Raw genomic sequence first — 20,202 nt, forward strand, 5'->3', positions numbered from 1 at the left:
TTGCCATTCATTAGGTTATTCAACTGTTTAATTAGAGAGCACTTTCTCTCTCAGTCATAGGGATCTAATGATGAACCAAGCCAGATTGGCTCCAGCCCAGAATCTAGAAGCTTCCATTTCCTCCTAGGTGTCCTCGTTTCCTGAAGCAATAGCCCCAAAGCCATCAGAAACAGTGTTCGTACAACACTCCCACCAGCCACATGACTGACTTAGAGCGATCTGCTTATTCTCTCTGAGCCTCAGTTTCCTCACCTGTCAAGTGTTGATATTAAAACCTGTTTTCCTTACTTCAGGGGCTTGCAGTGAAAATCTGTATGTTAATACCTAGGGGTGTAGAAAGGCAAGTGATTGTCAGGAGTCTCCTTTCCAGCGTGAAGCCTTTCTAGGTAAAATAGCTGGAAAAATGCAGGGCTGATCCACACTCTTCCTCGTGCCTTTAGTGGGTTTCCTCCCGGCCAGCCCAGCATCTCTGTTTTTCTGGGCTGAGGACAATCAAACAAATAGTGACTGCCTCTGGACCTAAGAGCCAGAGGGAGACAATAGCAAGGTAGGCTGTCTGCTCCTCTCTCCTGGACGGACGAGGACTTCCCATCCCCGTCTCGCAGCAGTTGGATTTATTCGGGGCTTTTACTGTTCTGTTTTGGTCAATTTGGAATGAAAAGAGGCAATGACCTCTTCTTTAAAAAAACAGAACTAGGCAGGAAGTGTGCTGGGCCTGAGTGGCAGGGACTAAGGGTGTAATTACAGGTTTTTTTGTTCAGCATTTTCATGTAATTAAATCCAAAGGAAAGCGAGCCTGGCGAGGCTGCTTGGATGCAAGGAAGACAAGAGAGGTGTGTGTGTGGGACGGGTAGAAGAGGCAGGTGAGAAAAGGGTTTGCTTTTCAGGCTGAGAAGAAGCGGGTTTCTCGCCTTTATTAATATTTTTACACTCCTTTTCCAAAAGGTAGCCGATTATTCATCTTTTATTCGGTGCCACTGCACTCTCCTCGGTGATATTTCCCAGCCGCGCGCAGCGTTCTCGGCACTGATTTCCCTTCAACCGTAGACTCTCCCCCTCCCCACTTTTTCATATCGCCGCTTTCTGCCTGGTTGCCCACACAATAAACCCACGGCAAAATCCACAGCTAGTGTTCTTGCCTACGGAGTTTCCATACCAGCGACCTCTGACGCCGCGAAATAGTCCCTCCTTTTGTTTTGAACATCTTCTGGCTTTCCCTGTGCAGCTTTACGGTACTTCGACCACCACCGCCCCACCCAACCTTCCCCGCGGCGGCCTCGGTTTCTCCGGTGAGCCGCTCTCAGCACAGGAGCCCCAGGTGTGCCACGCCGGAGCATCCGAAATGGGTCTGAAGCCTTGGGGCACGCCGGCTCCCCTCCCCTCTCCAGCCCCTGCCCGAGCCCTCTGACGTTTCCTGGACGCTGTGAACCGGCAGCAAGAATGGATCCACTCTACTCACATTTTTAAGGCCAGGAAACCTGACCCACCCCAAAACCACGCGCTCCAAAGGAAGGGCAATTGCATTTTCCGGGAGGGCGGGCCTGGAGAGCCCCCTCCTCTCCTCCTCCTCCTCCCGCAGCCCCACCAACAAGGCCCGGAGATTACCGCCCGCCCACCCCTTAACGCCACCTTCACCTACTCTTCCCAAGAACAGATTGTTTATCAGAACGGGCAGCCAAGAACTCTACTCCTGTTTCTGGCCTCTGCCAGACATTAATCACACTTGGGAAAGTCAAGAACTTAACTGTGTGGGGCGGGGCAGAGGGGGGGGCGAGTGGGGGGGTAGTTAAAAGGAAAGACCAATAATTTTGACATTTGACAAACTGACCAAATTGGTGCTACCTTTCCCCTCCTTTAGTTTAGAATGTCAGCGCAGAGGACTGAATTATATTCCATTATATTCCATATATTCCATTCCCACTGCCTCTACCCCCCATATTTCCCCTCCTTCATGTTTGATGCTTTAATAGTACTGACTGGCTTTTAATTCTGATTAATATTTTCAGGTGTGTGTGTGTGTGTGTGTGTGTGTGTGTGTGTGTGTGTTGGGGGCTGGAAAGATACATTCACAAACCTGACCACCTGACAGATCCCCCCTTTTCATCCTTCCCTTTGAAATGACATCTAGATGGACTGTGGGGGGGATGAAGAGAGGAGGCATGGAAAAAAGGGGAGGGGGAAGCAATTTATGTGCTTTTCTAAGGCAGCTAGTAAAATTCCTAGGGGAGAACAAATGCCAAAATTGACTGTCTTGGTGTGTTTTAGACCAGATCGTCAGGGTGAATCACATCAGTACTTTGCACTGGACCTGCAGCCTGCAAGCCAGGGATGGGCACACAAAACATCCCTGCGGCTGGGAGGTATCCTTCTGAAGGAGGCAAGAGATAGATATTTGCTCTTGCCAGGTTCTTCTCCACCAGGATTTTTTCTCAAATTCATTGCAAGATGGATTTAAAAAAACAGTCTTGATAAAGAAAAACCAGGGGGGCTTCCCTGGTGGCACAGTGGTTGGGAGTCTGCCTGCCAATGCAGGGGACACGGGTTTGAGCCCTGGTCTGGGAGGATCCCACATGCCGCGGAGCAACTGAGCCTTTGCGCCACAACTGCTGAGCCCGCATGCCTAGAGCCCGTGCTCCGTAACGGGAGAGGCCACCACAATGAGAGGCCTGTGCACTGCAACGAAGAGTAGCCTTCGCTCGCCGCAAGTACAGAAAGCCCGTGAGCAGCAACGAAGATCCAACGCAGCCCACCCCCCTCAAAACCCCCCCCCAAAAAAAACAGGGATAGAAAATGCCCCATAAAACATGGCCCCCAAAGGGAAGGTGCAAAACCCATTTGATCCCAGATATAGATATCTCCACCCTGGATTTTTTTTTCCTTTGCTTTACAACTCTGCAGACATCAGGTTAGCAAAAGGTAATAAATAGTCCTTGCACAGCAAGGTCTGGACTAGTGAAAACAGTTTACTGAAATTAATGGGCCTCGTTTGAACCAAAACCTCCACTTTGGAATTAATGCCAGACATAGTTTTCCTGAACTCTTTCCAACCGCCTAAGCAGCAGACAATTTTCATTCTATTTGTGCTGGAAAATAAAGCCCGGGCCCTTGATCTTAGTGTAGATTATGATTTAAAAAAAAAATATTTAGCACAGTGAACGCTATGCCAGTTTCCAGTTTCTGCTGGTAGAAGCCCTTGTGCTCTGGGCTGTGCTTGACAGAAGTTATCTGGTAAACTTTCCATTGAAAACCATCTCCGAGCTCTCTCCCCATCGGTGGCCTCAGAGCTCTCACCACGACACCCGAGAGATTCAAGGAAAGCTCCAGAAACAGACTCGGTTCTCAATAACAACCCTTTTCCCCAGGGCTCTTGGAAAGGCTGGATCTGAACAACACTGCCTGCATGACCTCAATTCCCCACCCAAAAGGAAGCTCCAAAGCACCCAACCGAACCCCCCACCCCCCGCCGCCCGGGCCCCGGAACTCAGGGTGTCTACAGTTCTGAAGCTGCTTTTATTTTTATTAATGTATTTTTAAGGCTGAAAGGCACACACGCACACACCCCACATAGGTTCACACCCAGTGGTTCTGGCAGGTACAGCGGAGACCCGGTGCCCCGGCTGTCAGTGTCTGATCCCAGCCGGCCCTCCCTCCCCCAATTATTAATAAAAGCCCTGTCATGGGTAGCCGGCGTTCTGGTTTTCATTGTACAGTCTGCACTGCTGACACAGGACATGTGGAAAATTTTGAGAGCACTGCGGTGAATGGCGTGGAGGGGGAGCGTGAGCGGGGGGAGGGGAGGGAGGGGAGCGAGTTACTTTTTAGCTTCCGCTAAGTACTTGGCAGCTCGCCAGACCCGGAGGATTCTGGGAAACGAAAGCCTCCCCAGTATAAACCGCCAGCTTTAAGCAGCCCTGACAGTTATGCTCCTTCCAAACTTGGCAGCCGTTCAAAGTGTTCTTTCATTTGAAATGCTGGAAGCCTGCCATGTGCAATGCAGATTTGCTGTGCCTGTGCGCAGAAGGAACTGATAAATGCCGTTGCGGTTGCCATGGGGACAGGAGGCTATCAGAATGGCCTTGTGATCCGCAGCCTCTCAGCTCGGCAGGCTCTCGCTCTGCCTCCCGCCCCTCCTCCCTCTAGTCAGTGAGATGGTGAAATAAATGTTCTGGAAAAAGATTAACCCTCCCCGCTCCGGTGCCGAAGCCGAAGCGGAGATTAACCCCTAGGCACTTCCCTGGCCTTAAATGCCAACCGGGACCACCGGCCTCGGCACCGTCCTTGGGCGGGTCACCAAACTCCCCACCAGCCACCCAAGCAATCCCCTCCCCAAGCCCTGCTTCCCGCTCCCTGGGGGCTCTCACAAAGCTGTGTTTTTAATAGAGCTTTTCAGTAAGCCCAAGTCTAAGTCTTTGAGTCATCACAACCCGGATGTAAACACGGCAGCCCTACATTCTGCACAGTTTGCATGTATTTTATCTTTTTAATAATATTTAGCTGGCAACTTAAAACAGCAGGAATGCCAGATATTTTAGCCAGCAACTTACATCATACAGCATCCATCTTGGGGAGAGTGGCTGCCTGTCCTTCCCTTGTTCTCTCCCTACCCTGAGACCTCAGGAAATCTAGGTCTTTCTGAAGGCACGGTATTGCAGCAACCGAGTCCCTTAGAACCATGGGCTTTAGAATGAGCATGACATCACCCTGGGCAACAACAGAGGATACGTTCCTGTCTGAGACAAGACATCGGGTGATTGGAGGTGAAACAGGTCTTTCATTTACGCTGAGTGTTAGGGTGTGCCTGTCTGGATGGCTGGCCGCTCCCCCTCCCCCCCCCCCCCCCCCCCCCCCCCGCCCATTTTGCACAAGCTGCTATTTGAAATACAGTCTGATTCAATGTACAGAAACAAAATAGCACACTCAGATTTGGTACATGTTCAGGTCTATAATGCCAACTCTCCGGGTGGCCTGTTTAATGGGGGGAAAAAATGAAATACTCCATTCCAGCCAAGGCCTGTGGAGGCCAAGGAGGTTTAGCGATTTATTTACACTGAGCAGTATTCCCTCTCAACCCAACTCGCTATTTCCTGAAGGTTTCCTGAACCTAAACCTTCGTTAACATCCCAGGAAGAGAACATATTTTTCCTGTGGCTTTCAATATTTTCTGCTAAATATATTTCAGCACAGTGTTTATCTAGGGTTTCAGCTTTCAGACCTTTATGTACTTTTGACACCTTGAGGCTGTTCCACTGAAAAATGGTATATGTTTATTAAAGAGGACTTTATGTGCTGGGCGTTAGGCAGCAGGAATTTCTGTTGGGTCTGTCTGTATAATGAAGGCTTCAGGATAAGATCCAAGTCAGAGGCCTGTTTGGTTTGTGAAGCCCTTTTGACAAAGTGGGCTCCACATAGCTCACTCAGACCCTTGAATACCACAGAAGGTTGAACCAAATGAGGTATTTCTTCATACGTGCACGGCTGACACGGAGGCCGGCCGGCCGGGAGAAAGACGGAAAATGCCCCGGCTTCCTGGGGCTAAGCTGCAGCGTCTTTTAACCCGCCTCTCTCTGGGTGTCTGCTTACGATTGTCATGGCAGTTCTGGCCAGGGCATTCTGTTTCGCTGGAATTTCCTTACTTCGAGGAGCCCCTTCCAAATAAATATATTAATCAATAAAAACCATCTGCTTCACCTTGCCAGCAGGCGCAGAGCTGGCTGGGTTAGTGCTGAACGTGATTTTTAGGAGCAGTTGGCTCTTGAGATGTTTCCAGGTGGTTTTTGGCTTGGAATTAAACAGGAGTTGGAGGCAATAATCAGGTGATTGAGAAAGTCCCTCTCTCTGCCCCATCGTCACCCCCATACCACCCTCTACTCGGCCCCCACCTTCCCCAGAAAATCCAGGCAGCTGAGTTTTTGGCTCTCACAGCTGCTGAGCTCTGGCAAGCCAAAAGCATATTTTGTGGTGGTGATTTCTTTCTCAGGTTGACCGGCGTGTTTCTGCACTGAGCGCAAGGGCTGTTTCCTGACTATGTGCGTGAATCAGAGGCTGGATTTTTCATCTAGGGCTTCTGATAACAGTTTTAAGCTGGAAGGAACAAAGAAGATCATGATGAACCCCTATCATCAGGGTCCAAAGATAAAGAATCTATCCAAAGAGCCAGCTGCATAGAGCTCAGATGTACGATGTTGCGCTTTAGCCATGCCCAGAGCAGCCCGTGCCCCCAGAAGGTGGTTCCCGCACTCACACTTCAGACACTGTCCCCCACCTTCCTCCCTCCCTCTCTCTCTCTCTCAGGGTCCTTGTGGTGTCTGCTTCTTTGTTGCCTTCAAAAGTTCTTCCTTTTTTCAACCTTCCTCTCCCAAATGGGAGGATCCGAAAAAGCCATTTTGGGGCCCTTGAATGTCTTTCCAGATGGAGGCATGCCCTGAGATTCAAAACAGCCTAGACACTACCCAGTTCTGCCCATTACAGCAAGATGACGAGAGAGGGGAGTCGGTGGTGTGGCCCTTCAGTCCCACGGCCTGAGGAGCCAGCTTCCCAGAAGTCCATGGATTAGGAAGGTCTGCTTCAGGGGCTGCCAGGGAACAACTCCCTTTTGTTTTGCTGGCTAGCATGTGACCAGAATGCTGCCAGCTAATTTTAACCCCACCAAAGTACTGCTGGAAAAAAAATAAAAATACAGCAACAACCAAAAAATGGTCTTGCCTCTGGAGAGAGAAATGCTGTGTGCTGGATAAAAGCTTTTTCAGCCTGTGTTCCTTCCTGTTTCAGTTTCCAAACTTGCATTACCGGTAACCTGAAAAATGATGAGTTTCACCAAATTCCTGGATCTTGCACAAGAGGACAATGAGACTATTTCGGGTGCTGTGAGTGTGTCTGGCACAGACCCTGGAAGCCATTGTTTTCGGGAGGGAGCCGATTTCTGGTTTCCTGGTGCTTTCCTTCTAGGGTCTCAAAGCCCCGAAGGGTACTGGGGGTGGGGGGTGCTCTCCATGGCAACCACGCAGGCTGCACTCTGAAAGGACCTGGATGGGAAGTGGGTGGTTAGGCTAGGCGGGGTGGGGGGGTGGGGGTGGGGGTGGCAGTGGCAGTGGTGGGCCTTGGAGGTGTTAAAAGGTAGACGGTAGGGAGTGTTTGAAGTGGGACAGCAGGAGAATGAAGAAGTGGAGAGAAGGAAGCTTTCACAATAGCTGGGTGCCCCCCCCCCCCCCCGAACATAGGCCACCAGCTCTCCTACTAAATTTCCATATCCGTTTTCAGTACCAGGAATTAATGGAGGACTTCAGGGAGGTTCTCACCGTGGATACTGGGTTCGCAAAGCATTTGCATGGTGGTTAATTGTCGCTGTCCGGCTGGGTGGCCGATGAAGCTGGGGAAAAGGTACAGAATCTCAGGAGCCAATAAAGGAAGAGGTTAGGACAAGATAGAGTGTAGCTCGCAGCTACTGCCGGCTCTTCTAAAACCAGGTAGCGCCATGGGCTATGCGCTGGGTCTGCAGCGCAGTCCCAGAAGATAATATGGCGGCAAAGAGACTGAGGGGAAAGACCCCAGTTAAGGCGGCAGCACTCCTGGCAACCAGGTCGGCTTGGTGGCATTTGCCCTCACAGCGGCTGAGGGCTTCAGCTGCCTAAAAAGCCATTTGCTCAGCTTGCCCTGTCTGGCAACTTCTATGCATTTAAAGGGTCCTTGCTGGTTTCTGAGGCACCCCCTCTACCCCCGAATCCTCCGGCAGACATCGTCTTCCGAAGACGAGGGAAGCTCCTGGGAGACATTCGCCCCATCGTCTGCCTCTAAGCTACTGCTATAACCTTCCCACAGCAGTCAGGATCAGTTGGCAGATCCCTAAATTAAGGTTCTGATTACTCTGTTGTTCCAGAGGCTTGTTTTGAGCAAGATGCTGTGCTTTAATTAAAAAGATGAGCGCTCATGAGTAAGTGAAAATATTTTCGACGCTTCACAAATATGTTTGACTTTCATTTTCTTGCATGTCACAGTAGGGGTGGGGGGGGTCAGGCTGGTCAGCACTTTTATCCATGAGGCCAATAAAAACCTTTCCTGTTAGCTAACAGCTGGCTCTTTGCACAGCAGAATTGTAAAGGGGGTTCGAAGTCCGGAATCTGTTCCTTGGGCGTCTCTGTTTGCAGATTTCCGCCAGCATTCAGGTGTCATTAGGACACATTTCTCATTTACCTTTGCAGCCAGAGATTCTGAAATGTTTCCTAACAGCAGCGCCACAGCTGGAATGCAGCTGCTGCAGGGTGGAGCCAACACAAACTCCTTATGGGTCAGCCGGGTGAGGGAGGGCAAGGAATCTTGGAAGGTTGGGAAAGTCCTTCTTTCTAAAGCCAGAGCTCAGGAATGAGTGGGGCCTCTGGTGTGAAAGCTTTCCAGATGGGGGAAGGAAGGGTAAGTTTTTGCCCTCTGGGTAGATTCCAAAAAATCGCTTTGGGGAGGCCAACTATTTTGAAACTGCCTTTAAAGCAAACAGCACAAATGTTTATATTGACCTGGAAAACCCTTCCTTTTTCCTTTCCCTACAATCCAAGTCTGTTCCCTTGAATATTAATCAACAGGAACGTTTGCCCAAGCTTTTCTCCTCCCCCACCTCTTTTATTATTATTATTATTATCTTTGGTTCAAAAAACTTTTGGAAGCTTTTCCAGGCTGGAGCTATAGAATGCTTCCAGGAAAATGCATAAGGAGTGTCTGTATTTTGTGTTTCTCTGGAGGGGGCTAACCGTGTTTTTCAGAGAGACTGAGCTGGGGGCAGCCAGGTCTTGTGCAAGTGGCCAGCCAAGCAAAAGGGCAAACGGTACCAGAAAGATCTGTGCACATCCCAAAGCACTGAAACGAAGGTACGGTTTAGCTGGCCCGCCTGTTCTCTTCTTTCAGTGCTTTATTACCGCAGCTGCCTCAATGTCAGTTTGTGCGAGAAGCACCCCATCTCCAGTAGATGACCTGAGAACAGCTGGGTGTCAGGGTTTGAACTTCATTCTCAAGTTAACAACACTTGTCATTTCTGCCTAAAGAACACTTGGAAACTTAGCTGGAAAGGTGCAGGAGGTCAATACTCACCCAGCAGGCAGGGATCCCACCCAGGCATGGAATGTAATGGGCATAAGGTGTCCTGGGGCTCTTGCTGCCAAGGGTGGTGTCAACCTCCAGCCCATGCCAGCACAGCTCCCCTTGGGCCCAGAAACACAAACACAGCTGCATGCATGCATGTATCGGAAACATCTGTACACAAAACCAGAAAGCGCATACGTGAGGCCCGAGGGCGATGGGGACTCACAGGACCCCTCACTGGTCGTTGCAGCTCTTGAAAGCAAAGGTAGCGGGGCTTTCCTGGAAATACACTCCATTTAGGCTGGTTCATGAGAAAACGAGCAGAAATAGCTCCATAGGAGGGCTGCCCAAAATGAGGGCAGAGCTGCCCCAGCCACTCTCCAGTGCAAAGGCTGCTTCCTCCTGGGTCATCCCCTGTGGCTGTGAGGGCCCAGAGACCTCAGGAGAGGAAGGGGCAAGCAGGAGTCTGCAGTGCTGGAAACTAGAGGACACAGCTTCTGGCTCTCCTCGGCCCATGAGCTTGAAGACTATTTACTGGTAACACTGTCATGGTTTCTGCAATAGAATCTCTTTCCTTTCCGCCCAAGGGACACAGTGACTCCAGAAGGCATCTCACCCCGCAGCGGGTTGGGAAGGTGCTTAACAGCCCAGACTTTGGAATATTAATAACAACGATGATAGGCACAGCTAATATTCATTGGGAGCCTCTTCTGTGTCTGGCATTGTGCTGAGAGTTTTAATGCATTCTCTATTCTAAGCCACACCTAATGAAGGGGTTCCGTTATTTTCCCCACTGTATAGATAAAGAAAAGGAAGCTCAGAGAGGTTAAGCAACCTGTCCCAGGACACACAGCTAGTAAGTGATGGCTGCAGTTAGAACTCAGGGTTGCCTTACTCTAGAGCAGCGGTCCCCTACCTTTTTGGCACCAGGGACCAGTTTCCTGGAAGACAATTTTTCCACGGCCGGAGGGAGGGGTGGGGTGGTGGTTCCGGCGGTAACGCGAGCGATGGGGAGGGGCAGATGAAGCTTCACTTGCTGCCCGCCACTCACCTCCTGCTGTGCGGCCCGGGTTCCTAACAGGCCGTGGACCACTACTCGGCCCGGGGGTTGGGGACCCCTGCTCTAGAGTCCTTATCAGACAGACCTGAGTTTGAATCGTAAGTTGGCTTTGTGTGATTGTGTGGCCCGTGCCAACCTCCAGGTTCCTTCCCTGTTCCCATAAATTAAACACATCAAATACTGGCAATTTCATGTAATTTAGCCTAAACCTTCTTTATTAGATTGTTGTAAGTATTAAATAAGATAATGTATATAGAGTACTTAGCAGAGTGCCTAGAATATGGTAAACACTCAATGCTACCTTTTAGTAACAATCTCAGAGTCAGTATGTTTGTTCTGTACGGATACATTCATCAAGTTATTCATAGTCTCTGTGGGTTTTCTCAAGCCCTTGGAAGGTCCGGCACATCCCTGTGTGGCACATTGGGCCCCAAGAACAGCTGGACGCAGTGCTGATGAGGGGAGAACTCCTTCTCGTTGCTCCTCTGTGACTGAACTTGTGTCGGGATCCACACGTCTGGAGCACGCATCTGTGTCTTAGCCGTTGATTCCTCTCTTCCATGTTGCCTACTCACGTTCACTTGGGTTCATTAGGGGTTCCAAGGTCTTCAAAATCATTCAAATCTGATTGCTTTACTTTCCTGCTTAAAAATCTTCCAGGTGCCTAACAGAATCAAGACAAACTCCTTAGTTTGGAACGCGAGGCCCCTGGAAAACTGCCTCCCACCCGCCTTTCTGTCTCTTCCTGCCCCGTGCCTTTGCAGAGCTCTTTTCTCTGCCTAGAAAGAATGCTTTCCCCTCTTCTTCTTTGAGCAAACTTCTGTGTATCTTTCAAAACCCAACTCAGTTTTTACCTTTCCTGTGAAAGGTAAAAACTTTACCTTTCCTGGTCTCCCACATTTCCCTGCTCTTACTTCAATGACAGTCTGCATGTATCACAAAGAACTGTAGTTATCTGTTCATACAACTCCCCCACTGGGGACTCATGAAGTTCCAGTCTAGGGCTTACCCTTCTATCCCCAAGTCACCTAGAAGGCCCTAAATAAATGCTAATAAATACATACCTTAATGTAAACTCTTATGACATAATTTTGTTGGCAGTAAAATAACATATGAGTGTATCTGTATATTATTTATACCCTCCCTTGTTTCAGCAAGAATTTGAAGTCGATGTGCATATAACAGTCTTTCTTACTCACAAGCAGATGTAGAATAGTGCTTGGTGCACCCTACAGTAGAAAGAGCTAGGACTTTAGAGTCAAACAGTTCTGGGTTCAGATCCTAACTTGGCCTCTTACTGTGACTTTAAGTCATTGCTTCATCTCTCTTAGCTTCAGTTTTCCCATCTGTAAAATGGAGATAACAGTAATGACCTGTGTGGCAGACATTGTTGATTACCACCCAATAGTCACTCCTGCTTTCTTCCTTAGTGCCCTAAATGTTTTTTTCAGGAATCCACTCCCTCTTCCTCACGCCCAGGGTGGGAAAGGGGGAAATCCTGATGAGTCTAAACAAATCTTGGTATAATGTTCCCCTTGCCAGTGATTCTTTTTGGGATGGATCTGTGACTCAGTTCTGGTCAATGAGATGTAGGGAGGGCTCTTTGAGAGGTTTGTCTAGAGAGTTGTTCTAGGAAATATTCCCCTCCTCTTAAAACATGAGAGAAAGAGTTGTCCTTCTGCAGCTGGACGTTATGTCTGGAGTGATGGCTGGGGCCACAGCAGCCATCTTGTTGTGATGAAGGCAACTACTCAGAGAGTCAAGCCAACACACTAAAGATGACGGAATGGAATCGTGGAAAGAACTGGGGTCCTGGTGCCACATTCAGCACCTAGAGCCACCCATCTCTGGACTTTTTCCTGAGATCATCAGTTCCTTCACTGTTCAGTGAGGGACCCCTAGCTCAAACCAGTAATGTTAAGGTAGCTGTTACTTGCAGCTAAAAGGATTCTAACAGATCAACTTCATGGAGTTATGGTGATGACTAAATAAAATAAAGTTGATAAAGTATCTAACACAGTGCCTGGCACGTTTGGTTCTTAACAAAGATTAAAGACCTTCCTGCTGAGACATTCTGAGGTGAATGCATGAATGACCCCAAAGACGTGGCAGATGGTAACGCAGTAGGGTTTAAAGCAGTGCAGAAGTGGGTGCGTACTGGAATGACAACGAAGATGATGATGAGAGTGAAATTTAAACATTATGTTAGGAAGTGTCCTGATGGAGCTTCTTGGGGCTGTAACTGTGGTTTTCCTTTGTACTTCTCAGGCCTCCTCTTACTCCGGTCAGAGTTAAACACTGCACAACACAGGCTTTTCTAATTGTGGGCAGCCACACTTGTGCAATCGGGGTGGTCCCTGATTACCCTGGGGCATGGAAGCCCTGCTCCGGGATGAAGCCTAGAGTGTAATTTGTAGCTCCAGGAGGAGCCAAGATTCGGAAGCAGAACTAACATACCCACGCCACGTAGAACATGGTCTACCAATGACAAAAGGCACACAACACCCCTCCCTTCAAGAATGTCCAGGGAGGCCCCGCAGACTCCTGCAGCTTGAAAGGCCTGCCTTTGGGGGCCTTGGGGCCGGGCGTCCCACCTAGCTTTTGGCCGGCTAACCAGGCCAGAGTTTTCCTCCACTCCAGTGTGTGGAGTGCTCAGCCACACCAGTGTCTGCCAGACTTATGTCCGCCCGTCTGCGTGGGCGGCCCTGGCAGCAGGGTACGGAGCAGGGTTTGTGCGAGGACACTGTGGCCCCTGCAGCAGGGTTACGGGGGAGGCAGTGTCCCCTCAGGGGCAAGCCAGGAGGGAACCTGGAGGAGGTGGGGAGCAGAAAGCCGCTCACCCAAGGCATCCTCGGCCCCCTTTTCGAAGGCCCTCTTCCCCTTAGAAGCCGGTTCCAGGCCCCCTTTCCCTCCAGCTGCCCTCTGGCTGTTTTCTTCCTGCTGGGCCCCTCCCCTGCCCAGCCAAGTTCAGCAGGCCCTGCTTCCTGGCACTGACATTCATTCTGTCCACCAAATATTTATTTAGACTATTCTATGCAAGATGCCATATTCCTGCTAGCGACTGGGGGGGGTGAGAGAGATACAAAGAACAGCAAGATTAGACTAGAAAGGACTAATCCTAGTCCTTAGTCTAGAAAGGACTAGAAAGGACCTCAAAATGGTTTTCACACTTCTCTCGGCCTCAGAACCTTCCCCCACTCCCCCTCACAAAAACCCGAGTATTTAAGAAAGAAAAAAAGCAAGATTGCTGCAGCTGAATCTGGAGCAGGGCCCCGTCCACTCTGGTCAGAGGCAGACTCCATGGACAGAGTCTGAGAAGTCCTGATCTAGACCAGAGGGGAAACTGAGGCCCAGGGAAGTGACCTCCCTGAGACACACTGCAAGTTAGCGGCTCAGCCAAGTTCAAATTCAGGTGTCTGAGTGCCTGGCCCAGTGCGTTATCCATTGTACTGCCCTACCCCTTGGCACTTGTCTCAAAGATCCACTGGAGAGAAGAGGCAAGTCAACACAGAATAGAATGCATGTGCTACAGGCCAGTTAAAGAGCGATGGTTCCAACACAGGGAGAGAAGCCCTCATGGCAGAGGGGCAGGAGGCCAGGCCTCGATCAACATGGGCAGGGTTTGACATGGCAGGGATGTGGTGGGCAGTTGGGTAGTGGGAAAGAGGCAATTCCAGGCCCCAAATAACGTGGTCACCTAAAGCCTGAAGAAAGCCTGGCAGCTCAGAGACCTGGGTTCCAGCCCTGGCTCTGCCATTACAAGCTGGGTGACCTTGGACCAGTGGCCTCCCCTCTCTAGGTTTGTTTCCTTGCATGTAAAATGGCAGAGGGGGTGAGCTAGCTTGTCCACTGTGACATGCTTTGATGCTTTCTCCCCTCCCATGAGGCTGGCCCTCCCCTCCCCACCATCACTACCAACGTCACCACCCAGGACACTCGCCAGTGTGTGCCAGGTGGCTGGAATTGACACCAAGAGGAAGTGTCCCTGGGTGCTCCATCAGAGCAGCACGGAGCTGGCAGACCTGCTCAAGGGGCCCGCCCAGAGCTTTGGAGAACAGTGACAAAACACGAGGAGGCTGGAGCCCGGGCAGAACTGGGGCAGGAACCATTCCTCTTCTGGGAAGGGTTCTTTCTAATCCAGTCCTCTCTGGAGGCCCAGGCCTCAGCCAGTGCCCCCCATCGCCACCCCACGCCCACCACCTTGGAGCAGAAAGGGGAGGTCTCAAGGGCAGCCACTTAGCCCCAAACCTCAGTATTCTTGCTTTTAAAATGAGGTGAAAATAGAGACTTAGTATTTTTTTTAAATAATTTTTTTAAACATTCTTTTTAAAAAAAATATTTTATTTCTTTATTTTTGGCTGCGTTGGGTCTTTGTTGCTGCGTGCAGGCTTTCTCTAGTCGTGGCGAGCAGGGTCTACTCTTCGCTGCGGTGCACAGGCTTCTCATTGTGGTGGCTTCTCTTGTTGCAGAGCACGGGCTCTAGGTGCACAGGCTTCAGTAGTTGTGGCACGTGGGCTCAGTAGTTGTGGCGTGTGGGCTCTAGAGCTCAGGCCCAGTAGTTGTGGTGCACGGGCTTAGTGGCTCCGCGGCATGTGGGATCTTCCCGGACCAGGGCTCGAACCCGTGTCCCCTGAATTGACAGGCGGATTCTTAACCACTGCGCCACCAGGGAAGCCCAAAACTTAGTGTTCTTATTTGTAAAATTGATCATGCTTGTCAAGTGCCTAGCACGGTGCCTGGGGTAGGAACCACTCAGTAAATATCAGATCCTATGCATTGCCAGGGGGCTGCCTGCTGGGGACGACCGCACAATCTGAAGGCTCCTGACATTAAATAGGCTGCTTCAAGTAGGGCCCCTGTGTGTGCAACACACGCTCAATCACAGGAGAGGAGAACCGCAAAGGGCACCTGGGGAGGTTGGTGAGAAGCCCGCTAGAAACAATGTGTGTGCGCCTCCTGCTGGCTGGGAGCAAAGGTGCAGGCCTTCAGGCTCAGGATGCCGGGGCCGTGAAGGGGGATCCTTGTTAGCACAGCATGCTGCTGCCTGGTAGATTGAACCTAGTAGTCACAGAGCACCCATGAGGTGTCACCCACCTGGCAACGCGCCAGGTTGCGGAAGGATGACTGACAGTGAATTACAAACAAAATGAGTGACAGGTAAGCTCTGTTTTTGGAGCCAATTAATTTGAGAGTCAACCAGGCATCAGTTCAAGCTCAGAGACCACCCCAGAAACCATCTGTGCTGGATACAGCAGTGAGCAAAATTCCTTGCATCTTGGACTTGTAGTGGGTGGAGTGACCTTGGACAGGCCACATAATCCCTCTGAGCTTCAGTTTCCTCATCTGTAACGCTTAAGTCTTCTCCACCCCTTACCCCCATACAAGAGGGTAGGGACCCTAGGTGTGGATCTCAAGGACTCTGTCATCTGGGGGGAGTTGAAAGCCATCACCAACAGCCATGTCTTCCTAAGGAAAACCATCCCTTTGAAACTGGGCTGTGGCCTGTCACACTCCTGTGGCATGCCAGGCTGCCCAGGTTCTCCCACCCACCAGGTACCCCGGCAGACCCCCGGCTCTAGACCCTTCTGCTCCAGGATAATGATGGGGCCCTAACCGCTAATGAGAGACCATCGGAGTGGATGTGGGAGGACACCGGGATGGCAAGTCCCCACACTGCACGATCCAGGCCACAGCGGGTATTTCTCCTTGTTAACTGGACTGCTTCGCCTCACAGTGTTGCCTGGTGGGGGCCTTTGCCTTCCTGGATCCCTGTTCTCTCCCAGATCACTGGGAGAATCCGGTCTCACGTGGTATGATTTTGAGGGCTTGAGGAGGATAGGGAAAGATGTTCTCAATGAATTTTTTGTTGTTGTTGTTGTTGTGGTACGCGGGCCTCTCACTGCTGTGGCCTCTCCTGTCGCGGAGCACAGGCTCCGGACGTGCAGGCCCAGCTGCCATGGCTCACGGGCCCAGCCTTTCCGTGGCATGTGGGATCCTCCCAGACTGGGGCACGAACCCGTGTGCCCTGCATTGGCAGGCGGACTCTCAACCACTGCGCCACCAGGGAAGCCCTCAATGAATTTTTATTAAGACCCATCATCACTACCACAATCAACAAGTTTGCATTCCCAGTGGCCTTTACTGTAGAAGTGCACGGATGCACACACGTGTTTGCACACACACACACACAGAGCAAAGGTGAGGGTTGAAACCAACTGATGCCAGAGGAATGTTTGAACACCTGTATCAAAACTTTAGTTGCACAAGTTAGACGAAAAATCGTCTGTTTTGATTTCTATAAATATTTCTCTTGCATATTTTGTTATTAGTCCCTAAGGTATGTAAGAAGAAGGATTAGTGTTCATTAGTGTTCGGTTTATTTTTTAAGGGTGTCTGTAGTATCATCTCACACTCTGTGTGTATGTGTGCTCTTGCATTCATTCATGTAACAAGGTTTTATTGAGCTACTGCCAGGTATTGAAGCAATAGCAGTAAATAAAACAGACACAAGTCCTACACAGAGCTTACATTCTACTATGTTTGTGTGTGTGTGTGTGTGTGTGTGTGTTGACAGAAAAATAAATAAGCAAGTGGCACAAACATGACATTTGCTGGTAATATGTGCTGTGGAGAAAACGAAAGCAAAAGAGGGGGTTTGGGTGCCCCAGGATGGGGGGTAATTTTAAATGGAGTGGTCAGGGAAGACCTCATTAAAAAGGTGACATTTAAGTAAAGATCTAAAGGAGGTGAGAGAGTGGACCATGTCGTTATTTAGTAAAAGAGGCTTCCAGGCAGAGGAAATGGTGATGCAAAGGCCCTGACGCAGGAACATGCCTGATGACAGAGAAGCCATCCTGGAGAGAACAAGGAAGGGGAGTAGGACATGTGGTCAGAGAGGGAAAGGGGAGGAGCAGGTGGTGTTGGGCTTTGAGGGCCATTGGGAGGACACTGGTGTTTACTCTGAGTGAGATGGAGCCATGGCAGGGTTTTCAGCAGACGGGTGACATCGTCTGTCCTGCATCGGAGCAGGATCATTCTGTCAGGAGAACGGCGGGAGAGCAGGGGGACCAGGCTATTGGAGGGATAGAGGCAAAGGGATGGTGGCTGGAACCAGGCGGGTGGTAGCAAGGTTAGTGAGAAGGGATCCATTTCTGGACGCAGCCTGATGTCAGGGCAGGTTGCACAAGTTAGATGAAAAATCATCTGTTTTGATTTCTATAAATATTTCTCTTGAATATTTTGTTATTAGTCCCTAAGGTATGTAGGAAGAAGAATTAGTGTTCATACACACACTAACGAGCGAGTGACACAGCAAGGAGCGAGTGTCCACTGCGAGGCCCCACCCAGCTCCTAAGGTAAGGACCCTCACACCCCACAGGGGGAATGGTGACAATGGTCCTTCCCTCACAGGTGTGTTGCGAGGACAATACATGCAAAGTACTTAGCAAACTCTTTGGACTTGATGAAGAGGAGTTATTTTTATTAATGAAGTATGCTCAAGGGTCCTCCACACCCTTTTTCCAACCTGTGTAGGTAATTGCATCCCTCTTCTGAAAGTTCAGAAATTAGCACCTGCCTTGTAAATAGGACACGACAAAACACCACTTAGAGACACATGGTGGGGAGAGGTTAATCCGGGTAGGCTTCCTGGAGGAGGAGCTTGGCTGACTTCCTCTCTTTTCAGGCAAAGAAACTAAGGCTCAGTGACATTAAATAACTTGCCTGAGGTCACAAAGCTAGAAACTGGCAGAAAAGGACATCCATGCTTTTCTGGCTCAGAAGCCACTGCTCTTAGCCAGTGTGCTGCCATGGTGACAGGTCATTCCCATCAGAGGAGAACGATGGCCGTTCATGTGAAGACCTGGGACAAGAGGGTCTGAATGGCCATCGCTCAGTCTGGGTGGAGCAGAGGTATGGGAACCTTGGCATGGCTTCAGTAATAATCATAGATTATGATTATCTGGTGAGCAGAGCAGTGTGCCAGGCCCTGGGCACCAGGTCTGAGATGCATGATTTCATTTAACCCTCAGTTTGCGGAGGAAGAAACTGAGGTCTGACAAGTGTACTGGTCTCACTTATGGGTGTCAGAACTGAGACAAGAACCCAAGTTTTTCTTTTATCTACTGCTGTGTAACAGTGGACTTGAGATGTTAGCGGCTTTAAACAACAACGCACTTGTTCTTATGATTTTGTGAGTCAGGAATCTGGGCAGGGCTCGACTTGTTGGTTCTTCTCCTCCACGTGGCATTAGCTGGGATCATTCTGCACTGGCAGCGGGACTGGGAAGGAAGGGCCGAGAAGGCTTATTCACATGCCTGCCAGCTCGGCGCTCCTCTACACGGCCTCCCCCGTGTGGCCAGCATGGTGGCTTCAGGGTGGCTGGTTTCTTACATGGCAGCTGGCTTCCAAAGGATGAAAGCAGAAGCTGCCAGGCTCCTTAGGGGCCAGCCGTGGAGCTGGCATAGCGTCACTTGCACTGAATTCTACTGGTCAAAGCAAGTCCTGTGGCCGGTCCAAGTTCAGGAGGAAGGGAAACAGATTTCTCCTCTAGATGGACACAGCAGCATGCTCATTCTGGAATGCAAGATGCTTGTGGCCATGGTGAGAGACTAACAAGCAACCCCAGCTTCTCCACGGGCAGCCTTCCTCCCATGTCTAGTTCCAGGAAGCTCTCATTTCCAGGGATTTGCTAAAGCCCACCAGGCCCCCACCACGAGCCACATGCCTATGTTTCGTCTTACCTGGCCCTCCAGCCCAATGACTGCTTCATGCTCTGAGCTTGGCTTTACAAGAATCTATCTTATCTTGTTTTCTCCAAGGCAGGCACCATTTTCCCCTGCTTCCCAGGGGCCCCATCACCTGAGTTAGCCTGAGCATGTCTTGTTCTCAGGACCCTAAAAGAACCGAACATGTGACTTGCAGACAGTCAGCCACCTGAACAAGAATGGGTTGGATTCATCTTTGCAGAGCCAGCACCAGCACTGAGTTTTCCCCAGAAGAAGAGCTCCGTAAACAGGACTTTCTGGCACCAAACTTCACACGCTTGGGCCTTGAACCAAGGAAAAGAGCGTCTTACCTCTCCAGGATCGGCATCATCATCACCTGGAAATGTGTCTAGGGTTGTGGCCCTCCCATCCTACCTCCTGAACCGGAACTTGCATTTTAACAAAAACCCAAGTGACTCATATGCGTGTTCAAGGTTGAGGCAATCGAGGTAGCAGTTCCCGAGGTAAAGAACGGGAACAGGCTGGGAAGACAGATGCCAGGTGAGCCCATCTGGAATGATCAGGCAAGGGTCTCACCCTTGGCTGACGGTTACAATCACCTGTGGTCCTTTAAAAAAAAATCCTGATGCCCAGTGTGCACCCCAGTCAATTAAGTCTTACATTCCTGGGGGTGGAGCCCAGGCAACAGAATTTTCTAAAATCTCCTTAAGCGATCTCACTGTGCAGTCAGGGTGGGGAGCCGCTGGTTTAGGGTACTGCTTCTTCAAGTGTAGTCTGCAGCTCATCTATGCCCAGATCACTTGAGACACTGATTAACTATGTAGATTCCTGGGTCCCACACCCGGTTCTTGAGTCTAAACATCCGGGAGCACGGCGCAGGAACCCACATTTTTAGCCATCTCCCTAGATGATGTGAATGTGCACTAAGTTAGAGACCATTGGTTTAGGGCCCTGAATAAGCGACAACAATGGCAATGGTGTTTCTAAATGCTACAAAGTCTAATGTGCAAACATTAGAAGATATAGGTAAGTCAAAGTAGGAAACAAAAAATGTGTGTACTCCTTCTGTCTAGGGATGATGGGGGCCCCCTCGGCACCCACTCTAGAGAAGGGAAGGCACCTCCCTCCCCTAGGGAAGCTGCCACCCATCGCTGGGTCGGCTGTGATTTGGGCTCTGATTCGCTGGCAGGGTGGAGCCTGTTCTCTGGCCCGGACGGACAGAATTATTGCCTCCAATCACACGGTTGATTATCAGTTACTCGTGTGTGTGTGTGTGTGTGTGTGTGTGTGTGTGTGTGTGTGTGTTTGTGTGTGTGTGTGTGTGTGTGTGTGTGTGTGTGTGTGTGTGTGTGT

General features: G+C 50.2%; 1 long non-coding RNA gene across 1 annotated transcript in view; it reads left to right on the forward strand.

Moving 5' to 3' along the window:
* Positions 1-7,124: 7,124 nt before the first annotated feature.
* LOC113627501 (uncharacterized) overlaps positions 7,125-20,202 on the forward strand; it is a 16,878-nt gene continuing 3,800 nt past the window's right edge. Inside the window, exons 1-2 of the long non-coding RNA XR_003435573.1 lie at positions 7,125-8,852; positions 17,373-17,478. This is a non-coding gene — a long non-coding RNA (uncharacterized LOC113627501). The remainder of the gene's footprint in view (positions 8,853-17,372; positions 17,479-20,202) is intronic.

This window comes from Aethalodelphis obliquidens, unplaced genomic scaffold (genome assembly GCF_003676395.1).
Source record: "Aethalodelphis obliquidens isolate GAN/ISIS:26980383/991018 unplaced genomic scaffold, ASM367639v1 scaffold21, whole genome shotgun sequence".
NCBI lineage: Eukaryota > Metazoa > Chordata > Mammalia > Artiodactyla > Delphinidae > Aethalodelphis > Aethalodelphis obliquidens.